Here is an 11,436-nt window from a genome sequence, read left to right on the forward strand (position 1 = left end):
TTGCCCTTCTCTGCACTTTCTCCAGTTCCCCGAAATCCTTTTTGAGAACTGATGCCCAAAACTGAACTGCATATTCCAGATGAGGTCTTACTAATGATTTGTAGAGGGGCAAAATTATATCTCTCTCTCTAGAGTCCATACCTCTCTTAATACAAGAAAGAACTTTGCTCGCTTTGGAAACCGCAGCTTGGCATTGCATGCTATTATTGAGCTTATGATCTACCAAAACCCCCAGATCCTTCTCCACCACGGATTCCCCCAGTTGTACTCCCCCTAGCATGTATGATGCATGCATATTCTTAGCCCCCAAGTGCATAACTTTACATTTATCAACATTAAACCTCATCTGCCACATAGTCGCCCAATCAGACAGTGCATTGAGGTCGGCTTGTAAATTGGAGACATCCTGTAAGGACGTTATTCCACTGCATAGCTTGGTGTGATCTGCAAAGACAGAAATTTTACTTTTGATGCCAGTCCCTATATCATTTATAAAGATATTAAAAGTAAGGGTCCCAGCACTGAACCTTGGGGTACACCACTGATAACCTTAGACCATTCAGAGTAAGAATCATTAACCACTACTCTCTGAATTTTCTTTTAGCCAGTTTTCTATCCATTTACAAACTGATATTTCCAAGCCTGTAGACTTTACTTTACACATGAGCTGTGTGTGGGGAACTGTGTCGAACGCTTTTGCAAAATCCAAGTATTCCACAGCCACCCCTCTGTCCAAGGTTTTACTTGCCTCTTCATAAAAAGAAATCAGGTTTGTCTGACAACTTCTGTCTTTCATGAATCCATGCTGTCTGTTGCTTAAAATGTTTTTTTCCAGCAAGAACTCGTCTATGTGGTCTTTTATTAAACGCTCCAGTATCCTCCCGACTATAGAAGTTAAACTAACAGGTCTATAGTTACTTAGTAATGACTTTGATCCCTTTTTAAATATAGGCACCACGTTCGCCCTGCGCCAGTCCGGTGGCACTGTTCCCGTCATTAATGAGTCCCTAAAAATTAAATACAATGGCTTTGAAACTACAGAGCTCAATTCTTTTAGGATCCATGGGTGGATGCCATCAGGTCCAGGTGCTTTATCCACCTTTATTCTGTCTAAATAATTCTGCACCATATCACTTTTGAGCCATTGTGGATCATTCGGGGCTGTGTCACTACCACCCTCATTATGGACATGAGCTCCCCCATGCTCCTTTGTATACACAGAGCTGAAAAAAGTATTTAATAAATTTGCCTTCTCTTTGTCCCCAGTCACCCACTCTAGATTATTTTGTAAAGAGCCTACATGCTCAGACCTGGCCTTTTTACTATTAATATATTTGAAGAATTTTTTGGGGTTTGTCCTACTATCTTTTGCAATCTGTCGTTCGTTTTGAATTTTTGCATCCTTTGCTTGGCAGACTTCTGGCATTGGTGTACAAACACTTTAATGCATTATTACATTTTGCTCTGGTTTTTTTTATATCATTTTTAGTAGTACAAATGGCACTATAGTTTGCAATGGCTGTTTGCAACATGGGAAATTTCTTGTCACCTGCTATAACCCTCCCCCATCTATCCCCATTCCACCCTCCATTAATGTCTGACCCCTAACTGACCTGTCTGCCCGATGTAAATCTAGTTCACCCTCCCCCCTCAATCCTAGTTTAAATACTCCACCAGCCTTCCCCTAAACCTCTCCCCCAGCACAGCAGACCCCCTTCCATTCAAGTGCAAACCGTCTTTAGCATATAAGTTGCACCCCAATGAAAAGTCAGCCCAGCGCTCTAGAAACCCAAATCCCTCCTCCCTACACCAGGTCTTTAGCCATGCATTCAGCTCTCTAATCACCCCCTGCCTTTCCTGTGTTGCGCATGGCACAGGTAATATTTCAGAGAATATCACCTTGGAGGTCCTTCCCTTCAACTTGCAGCCTAGTTCTTTAAATTGATTCTTAAGGAGCCTCCACCTTCCATGTATACTGTCATTAGTTTCAACGTGGACCAAGACAGCTGGGTCATGCCCAGCCCCTCCCAGTAATTTACCCACCCGGTCCACCACATGCCAAACCCTAGCACCAGGGAGACAGCAAACCATTCGGTTGAGGCGATCCTGGCGACAAATTATTCTTTCAGTCCTTCTGATTATAGAATCCCCTATAACCCTATAACCATCAACTGTCTAGGCCTACCTGCATTCCCCTCACCACCTCTACTAGATGGGCTGCTCTCCCGGCTGTTAGGGGTAGCAGTGACATCTAGGGCCACCACCTCTGTGTTTGCCACCACCAGGTATGTCTAGCATAGCCATTTAGGTGTCATTTAGCTGTGGGAAGGTGATTCCCACTAGCAGATCTTCCAATTGGGCTTCAGTGGTGGAGACCTGGAATGTATAAAGCTGAGTAAAGAAGTCCCTAAATTTGGTAGTGACAGCTTGGGGTTCCGTGATCTTTTCCCCATTAGGGCCAGTAAGTGAAATTACAGTAGGGGGTCTATCTTTGCTATGTGCTAGATAGGTCAACAGTTTACCCGCTCTCTCCCCATGTTCAAACAATTTTTGTCTGGCGAAGAAAAGTTTTCTCCTGGTCGTCTCATGCTGTAGCTGGTTGCCCATCCTGGTTTGTAACCTGAGTTGGGCAGCCCCGGCAGGAGAGGGGTCTGATACGTAGCCCTGTTCAGAGGGGGACAGATCCTGCATTGCCCCGTCCAGTGCAGCTGCTGAATTAGCCTTCAGCCTGTTGATACAGGAGGTCAGAGACAGGCGCGCGTGTAATTTAAAGGTTTCCCATAGTATATCTGGGGATGCAGATCCGTCATTCTTTAAAAAATAGGTTCTCCAACTGTTACCAAGTTGGTCATCCTCCGATAGCAGGGTGAGCCAGAAAAGATTCAGGTGCCACGTACGGGGTGGTTTGTCTAATGGGACGGAAAGTCTAATCCAATATGGGCTATGGTCTGAAAGTAGTCTAGGGGAGAACTCAGCTCTCAGTAATCTTGGGGCAAGGGTGTTGGAGATAAGTATGATGTCTATGCGGGACATGGTGTTATGAGTGGCTGAGAAACAGGAGTAAGCTCGATTGAGCGGGAACTTAAGACGCCAGGTGTCAGTGAGATTAAAGGAAGTGATGAGACTGGAGAATCTAGTGTGGGTTGGAGCTGTAGTAGGTAATGGTGAGGGTGACAGTTTGTCTAATGCTGGGTTCAGAGTAACGTTAAAATCCCCTAGCCACACTGCCTGAATCAAAGGTTGATGAGTCATATACAGCAAGCCCTCTGTAACTATAGCAGAACTAAATGGTACATAAAATGCCATCAAAAGGAAAGGTTCACCATACAATTTAACAGAAAGAAAAACATATCGCCCCTGTGGGTCAGACTGGGCATCACATAACTCAAAATGTACTATCTTGGCAATCAAAAGATTGAGACTCTGCATGCATGAGAGGAGTGGGATGAATGATAAGCCCACCCGATCCATGGCCGGCGGAGTGCCATCTGAAGCCGACCCTCCACGTCTCTACCAACAGTATAGTGTGGGGTCCATGGGAGCCAAAGCGCTGCAGTCACATAATAGAGGGATGTATGTTCCGGTTGCTGGGGGGCAAAAATTCACTGTGTTATGCATATGGGGTGTAGGACTGATTGTACTCCGCGATTAGTCTCCAGTGTGTGTCTAGGGACCGACCAGTCAATAGGAGGCCCTGAGTATAGAAGATCCTCTTTGCAAGTTACAGTTAGGGTTAAAGCAGGGGAAGGCAAAGGGGGGTCTAAGGAGATCCCAGGGGTGAGGAGCAAGAGGGTATGGGCAGCCGGGGGGGGGCAACAAGAATGTAACATACCAGGATTCAATGCATTTGCAGACTCCCGTGGCGGTGCATAATATGTGGCTGATGGCGACCATCTCTATCAACCTGAAGACGAGCTGGAAATAGCATAGAGTATTTAAGATGTTGTATCGGGAGCCTCCTCTTCGCCTCTATGAAGCTTTGGCGGCGGCGCTGTACCTCGGCAGTGAAGTCATGGAAGATGCCGATCCTAGAGTTTCCAAGGTGGATGTTACCCTTTTTTCTAGCCATGCACAGTGCTGCATCTCTGTCTTTGTAATTCAAGAATTTCACTATAAACGTGCGGGGGGGGGAGGAGGTCTGGCAGGCATACGGTGGGCCCTTTCCACCTCTAGGTTAGGGGAGAAGGCCTCGTGGCCATAGGTGTCAACAAGAAGTTGCTCCGGGAAGGTGGTGGGATCTTTGCCCTCAGCTCCCTCAGGGATGTCAGAGGTCTGGTTGATTTGGAGCTGAATACTATCCAAGCTGATCTGGAGTGGCGTAATGGCGTCTTCTGCCACTCCTATGCGGGTTTCAGCTGTTGTGACCCACTCACTGAGTTTTTGGAAGTCCTGTCGTATAAGCGAGATGTCTACCTTGACCTCTTTGGGCTGTCAAAGACGTCCGGCAGAATGTGATCACCTCGAGCACTTTTGCTGTGTCGCTTACCGGAGTGTCCCGCTTGCTGCACGTGGCGCCGCCATCTTCCCCAGCACTTTCTTTCTCTTGGCGGCGATATTGATCTAATTTAGCCAGGGTGGCCTTTGGTGTTTTCAGCAGCGTCACAGCTTGCATTCGCGGCGGTCCTCACCCCCACTGTATCTGGCTAGTTAGACTGTCCTGGAGGGTATAGAGCTGTGAGCCAGGAAGGCCTGGAGGTAATACTGGGTAGCAGGCCGAGTGGAGCAAGATGAGAAAAAAGGAAGGAGAAGGTGGAATTAGGTACTAATTCCAAGAAACAGCAATTCATCAAGGAGGAACAAACAATTAGCAAAAATGTATATTAATTTTATTAAATAATTCACTTAAACACCAATCAAAAAACATGATTAAAAGCAGGTACCACCAACAATTCATAAAATAGACAACGTTGTCTAAACACACACAGATGGCTTCACATACAAGTACCAAGCATGCCTCCGTAAGTAGCAGATCAAGGTGAGGTCACCTAGTAGGTTAACTATGGGGAAGATGATTGTCCTGATGAATACCAGCATGAAGCTGATTGCAGCAGAGGAAGCTATTGAAGGTACTGCAGCCGTAAACACCTCTCGTCCACTGTATGAGAGTCAGTGAGTAGAAGTAGAAACAACCAAATTGCTTATGGTACAAGGAGGAATGCAATCCTCATATGTAAACTTCACTGTGGCCATACAGAGCCGTGAAAGACCAATGCCATGGGTGGAAGTTACTGTTTATAGAGCTGTGATTAATGGAGACCTACAGCAGGCTCAAATGTACATATGTCAGTGAGATCATCAGTGCTTGTGGGGGAGGGAAATGCATGTGAATATGTGCAGCAGTCCCATGGATGGGATATGAAAGATAAGATCTCACCTCTATGTAGACACCGGAACAAGTCACCGATCTGACAGATGAGCCGCTCCCTGCTGATACCGTCTCCAGGCAGCTGATCAGACTATCTTCCCTCCATGTGCAGAGTGTGGTCGGCAGGGTCCAGGTGATGCCAATCAGAGAACGTGATGTTAAGGTGGGATGGTAAAGTAACCCGTGCGATACGGACAATCATACAGTTCCCGGGCTGGCCTGAGACCCTCGTGGAGGCATGGGAGGAATTCCCAGGGCGTGTGGGTGGGTCTGTGGATGCGCTATGGAAAGCGCGATGGCGTCATTTTGACGCGTTTCATCCATCACTCGGATTTCTTCAGAGCATGTGCTGTAACCGGAGCAATTACCTTAAATAGCCTGGACGCAGGACTACGTGGTCACGTCAGCATCTGGTTGTCTCGGTAACAGCGTAACTAGTTGACAGCCACACATACACAACAAACAATGCAAAATCGGCGGACCAGTCTGGAGGTGCAGAGATCCATAAATAAAAATGGAAATAGAGAATAGAAGGACTAGAAGAGTACCAATAGCAATTGAAGACAGGAGAGAAAAGTGTAAAGAAAGGTAAACAGAATTTTAGAAGGTAAATGGACGCCTTCGGAAATAAATTAAACAAAAAAACAAAACAGGAGGTAAATTCAGTTATAGCTAATGAAGGCTAAGGTGTAAGGAACACGGAAAGGTTACATTCATTACTTAACTCTCGAGGGTGCATTCTATTTAAATTGTATATCCACATTTTTTTCTTTCTGGCACAGGATTCGATCAAAGTCACGCCTTCTCAGGGGGAGGTTCAGCCTATAGATACCCTTAAATGTGAGTCCGGTGGGATTATCACCATGGAATTTAATAAAATGTAGGGGAATTGGACGCTCATCCTCCTTGCTAAGGATGCTTTGGACGTGTTCACTGATTCTGACTTTAAGTTGCCTCTTAGTCTTGCCCACATAATTTTTGCCACAAGGGCAAGTGAGCATGTAGATTACTCTGGTGGTATTACAGTTAATGAAATTATGAATTTTAAATTGTTTTTATCGGTCAGAATCGGTGAACACGTCGGTACGTTCAGCATACTTACAGACCGAACACCTACCACATCTAAACATGCCCTTTAGGGGTGGAAGTTGAGTAAGCCAGTTGGGAGTAGGGGATCTTTAGTATTCTGAATAGATAAGACAATCTCTAAGGTTCCTGGAGCGACGGGCGGTGAGGAGAGGACGCTCACTGACTATACTCCCTAGAATAGGTGATTCAGCCAGGATATGCCAGTGTTGGCTTAGTATTGCCTTAATTTGGTCCCAATGAGCACCAAATTTGGTGATAATCCTAAGGGGCTCCTGTGCACCACTCGCAGATTTAGGGTCTTTTTTTAATAAGAAGGTTCTGTCGATCGGTCTGTATGGCCCTCTTTTTGGCTTCCCTAATACATGAGTGGGAGTAGCCTCTCTCTCTAAATCTACCATAAAGGTCCCTGGCTTCAGCATCAAAATCTTGTTGGTTGGAACAGTTCCTTCGGGTTCTAAGGAACTGGCCCACTGGTATTCCCTTGATCAGGGATTTAGGGTGGTCACTTGTGGCCTGTAGTAAGGTGTTAGCTGCTGTGGATTTCCTGTAGGTTTTGGTGCTAATTATTCCATTCTCGACTCCTGTGAGTGGGAGTAGCCTCTCTCTAAATCTGCCATAAAGGTCCCTGGCTTCAGCATCAAAATCTTGTTGGTTGGAACAGTTCCTTCGGGTTCTAAGGAACTGGCCCACTGGTATTCCCTTGAGCAGGGATTTAGGGTGGTCACTTGTGGCCTGTAGTAAGGTGTTAGCTGCTCTGGATTTCCTGTAGGTTTTGGTGCTAATTATTCCATTCTCGACTCCTATAGTTAAATCAAGGAAGGGGAGGGTATGGGGATGAGCAGTAAAAGTAAGTTTAATGATACGATCATTAGTGTTGAGTTCCATGAATTGTAGCAGTTCCTGTTTGGTGCCCCCCCAAATCATAAGTACGTCATCAATGTACCTCAGCCACATACGACTGTGGATGAGGTACAATGGCGATGAATAGACTAGCTCCTCCTCCCACAGGCCCAAGTGGAGGCATGCATATGAGGGGGCCCAAGGCACCCCCACAGATGTCCCCCTGATCTGTTGGTAGTAGGTTCCCAAAAATTGGAAACCGTTATGTTCCAGTAGAAAGGTGAGAATCTCACCGATGAATTCGTTCTGCTGTCCAAGAAGTTGAAATTTCCTCTTGACGAAAAACTGAACCTACCTAAGGCCCCACGTGTGGGGAATCGACCTGGAAAGGAATTCCACGTCGATCCCCACAATAAGGGACCCCTCCAGCAGAGCCATAGCATCCAGTCGCAATAGTACATCCTTGTATCCTGTACATAGGAGGGCAGGTCATGGACCAATTCCTTTATTAATGCATCAATGAATTTTCCATTTCCAAGGAGCCATTCACAGCAGACTCTATGGGTCTACCGGGTGGGTTATGTACAGACTTGTGAAGTTTCCGTATGATGTAAAATGTTGGAGTATTGAACTGGGAAACCCGCATGTAATTAAACTCCTTCCTGGTGATCAATTTTTCCTCCAAACCAAGACTTAGTAGATAGTTAAGGGCATTGACAATGGCAGGAAAGGGATTTGAATGAAGCTTGCGATAAGTAGATTCATCACCAAGTAATCTCATCACTTCACTCTCGTATTGGTCCTCAGTGAGTTACCACCCTTATCACTGCCTTTGATGACAATGCCTGAGGCCTCCTCAAGTTCCCTGAGTGCTTTCCTCTCTTCCTGAGTAAGATTATCAATACCCCTGTATTTCCAGTTGACCTTAGATAGGTCCCTTTTGACCTGCGCCAAGAAAAATTCAATCGATTTATGCTTTGATAATGGGGGCATTTTGATGGACCTAATGTGTATATTGGCGGGGCGTGTCAGTTCAAACTGATGATCAGAGGTCTCTACATCTGAGTCAGAGTCGGCATTCTCTTGTAGAAGGGAAACTAGGGCATCTAAAGCAGCTCTTTCCTCTTTATCTGATTGGTTTAATTGAGGTTCATTATGTCTTGAGGAGTACCAGTACCTAAAGATCACTTTCCTAAGGTAAAGGGAAATATCCTTGTAAACCTCAAATTCGTTCATCCCTGACCTCTGAGAAGTAGGGAGAGGTGGTGTACATTGAGCGGAAATTTAGTGAGGTAACAACCTTCATGTCTTGAGGAGGATTAAGGTGAGTGAATTGTGCAGTGGGGGATCATCTATGTCCGGCGTGTCCTGCTCCTCAGTTTCGCTGGCTTTTGCGTGTTTCCCTTGCCTTTCCCTGATGGGTCGGGGACTGGTGTATGGATGTTTTGCCTTTTATGTTTGGTTTTGTTTTTCCTGTGGTTGTGGCCGGGTTGTCTAAAGGGGGTTGATCCTTCTCTAAAAAAGTCACGGAGGGGTCTCTATGTTCACTATCGCTGTCAGTGGATGAATAGTGTCTGCGGTTAGTTTTAGAATTGTTTGAATTTTTTGAGTTATTGCTTCTTCCTCTACTCCTACGTGATCTACTTCTACCTTTATAGATTGTAGGGTCAAAAAGATTTCCACGTTCAAGATCTAATAAATTTTGTTTAAATTTTTCTTGTTTATGAATTTTCAGATTTTTTTGTGTTTTTTCTACTTATTTTTTGAGGAGTTCATTATGTTCATTATCTTATTTCGGCTTTAATTTCATCTAATTGAATCTGTTCCTCATCTATAATCAGTTGCATTATTTCAAGGCCACGTTTCACACAGCTGGCTTTCCATGCTTCAATAAAGCGAGGGGTGTGAAGGTGCCCTGCTGGGGTGACTCGTTCTCTCAGACCCCTTGGTATTATACCATTTTCAATATGGGATTTCAGAGAGGAAATATCCCATTTTCTATTTAGAAACTTGATGGTCAGTTTTTTTATGATTTCTGAACAGAGTTTGGAGTGAGTCTTCACCACTACTTAAAGTAGTAGTAGGTGGAGCAAGATGGCCACGGACCTCCTTGACTAGGCCGAAGCCGCGGTCTTTTCTGAGTGCGGCAGTCGCGTGTGGGATCGCCGCTCCGCGAAGGCCTCGGTGATGGTTGGAGGGCAATGGAGCCGCGGCTGCAGATGTGCAGGGTCTTCAGGGGGTCCCGCTAGGCTGGTACAGGATGTGACCGGGAGGTAATACTTGTCGGCAGGCCGGGTGGAGCAAGATGGCTGCGGACCTCCAATACTAGGCTGAAGCCGCGGTCTTTCCTGAATGCGGCAGGCGCATAGGGTCTCCACAATGGAAGCACATGCATTCTAATGGATAGATAAGGGGCAGGTGGGCCTGGAGGTAGCCCAATCCTCAAAAGCACAGGGGCACATTGGACACATAGCACAATGGCAGCAAAGGTGCCCAGTGTGTCCCCTGACCAAATTTACACCAGTAACTAAGATATGGCCCCTGCCCCCACCTAGAACTGGCCTTCACAGCAAGGAGTACATGAAAGGGCAAACGCCTGCTCCTTGCTGTGAAGGCCACTTATAGGTGGGGGGAGGGGCCATCTCTTTATTAGTGGTGTAAATTTGGTCAGGGGACACACTGGACACCTTTGCTGCCATTGTGCTATGTGCCGGGTGTCTATCGTGCCCCTGTGCCTTTAAGGAAGACTGGGCTACCTCCAGGCCCACCTGCCCCTTACCTATCCATTAGAATGCATGTGCTTCCATTGTGGAGATCCTCATAAATTTAGAAGGTTAGGACTGCAAGTGATACAGGGTGCTGTGAAGAGGCCTTGCAAGCTGACGCATGCGTTGGCAGATGTGTGCTAACTAAACCCCTGTTGGACTAGTGTTGCCACCTCATCCCTTTAAACCCAAACACATATTCATTACACAGGTTCTGTGGCTAATAAGGTGGTTATTTAAACTCACTTAGTGCCTTATTTGCATTTAATTAGCCTCAGAACCTGTGTAATTAATATGTGTTTGGGTTTAAAGGGATGAGGTGGCAACCCTATGTTGGACAGGTTAATTTGGTTGGTAAGCAGACTGGTTGGTGAGTTGAGCTGGGATTTTTCTATGGTTTAGTCTTTCATGTGTTTGCCCTTCCATGTGATCCTTGCTGTGAAGGCCAGTTATAGGTGGGGGAAGGGGCCATCTCTTTGTTACTGGCGTTTCTAATGTGCCTCACAGTATTTCATTGCAGAAGTCGCAGCTTTCCAGAAAGGAGCATAATACCAAACACTATACAACTTTTGTTGTCCGATTTCCTTTAGATTTACCAAAACCATGTAGTGCAAGGGCCTGCCTGATTGCATACAAATTTAAACTCTTAAGATTGAACCTCATATTATATGGTTTTGGTAAATCTGAAGACAAAAATCTGCAGAAAATCTAATAGTGTGTATGGGGCTTGAGCTTTGAAGGTGCATGGTAAGACGGATTATAAATTAGATTCTCTTGACTAAAATATGCAAAAATGCTGTTCAGGTTCCATAGTTATAAAAATAACTTGTATAAAGATCAGTATGTTCCACTAAATTACAGCTTAAAAGTACAAGAGTGCATGGTCTGTGCCTAGAAACATAAAATAGTCAAGAAACCCAAACATAAAGACTCTGAAAAGGTAATCATTTTGGAAATTCATCAGTATTGATTAGTAGTTCTCTGTGCCTTGAAGAATTGTAATCTAAGTAAACCTTTTATAAGATTTCAAATGGCGAGCTGCTTAAAGCTCTGAATTAGAGCTGCTAAAATGATGCTTTAGTTGCTGAAGCAAGAGGAGGCTGCAATTACGCAAAATAACAAATCTAATCCAGACAGCCAGAATCAATTTGTACCCACCATAGCCTTCTTTAAATTGTGCAAACATGCTTTAAATTGGTTGTAAAGGTTACATGTTTAATAATAAACATGGTATACATATTTGCTCTGTGCAATGGTATTGCACAGAACTCCCCCCCCCCCCCCCAGTGATCTCTGCTCATCCTTTTCAGTGTCTGGCCCCATAGAAAACTGCTTTCTATGGGGGCAGATGTGCGGGCTCTCTCCCGAGGGGCCATA

Source organism: Aquarana catesbeiana, linkage group LG01 (assembly GCF_042186555.1).
Source record: "Aquarana catesbeiana isolate 2022-GZ linkage group LG01, ASM4218655v1, whole genome shotgun sequence".
In the NCBI taxonomy this organism is placed as follows: domain Eukaryota; kingdom Metazoa; phylum Chordata; class Amphibia; order Anura; family Ranidae; genus Aquarana; species Aquarana catesbeiana.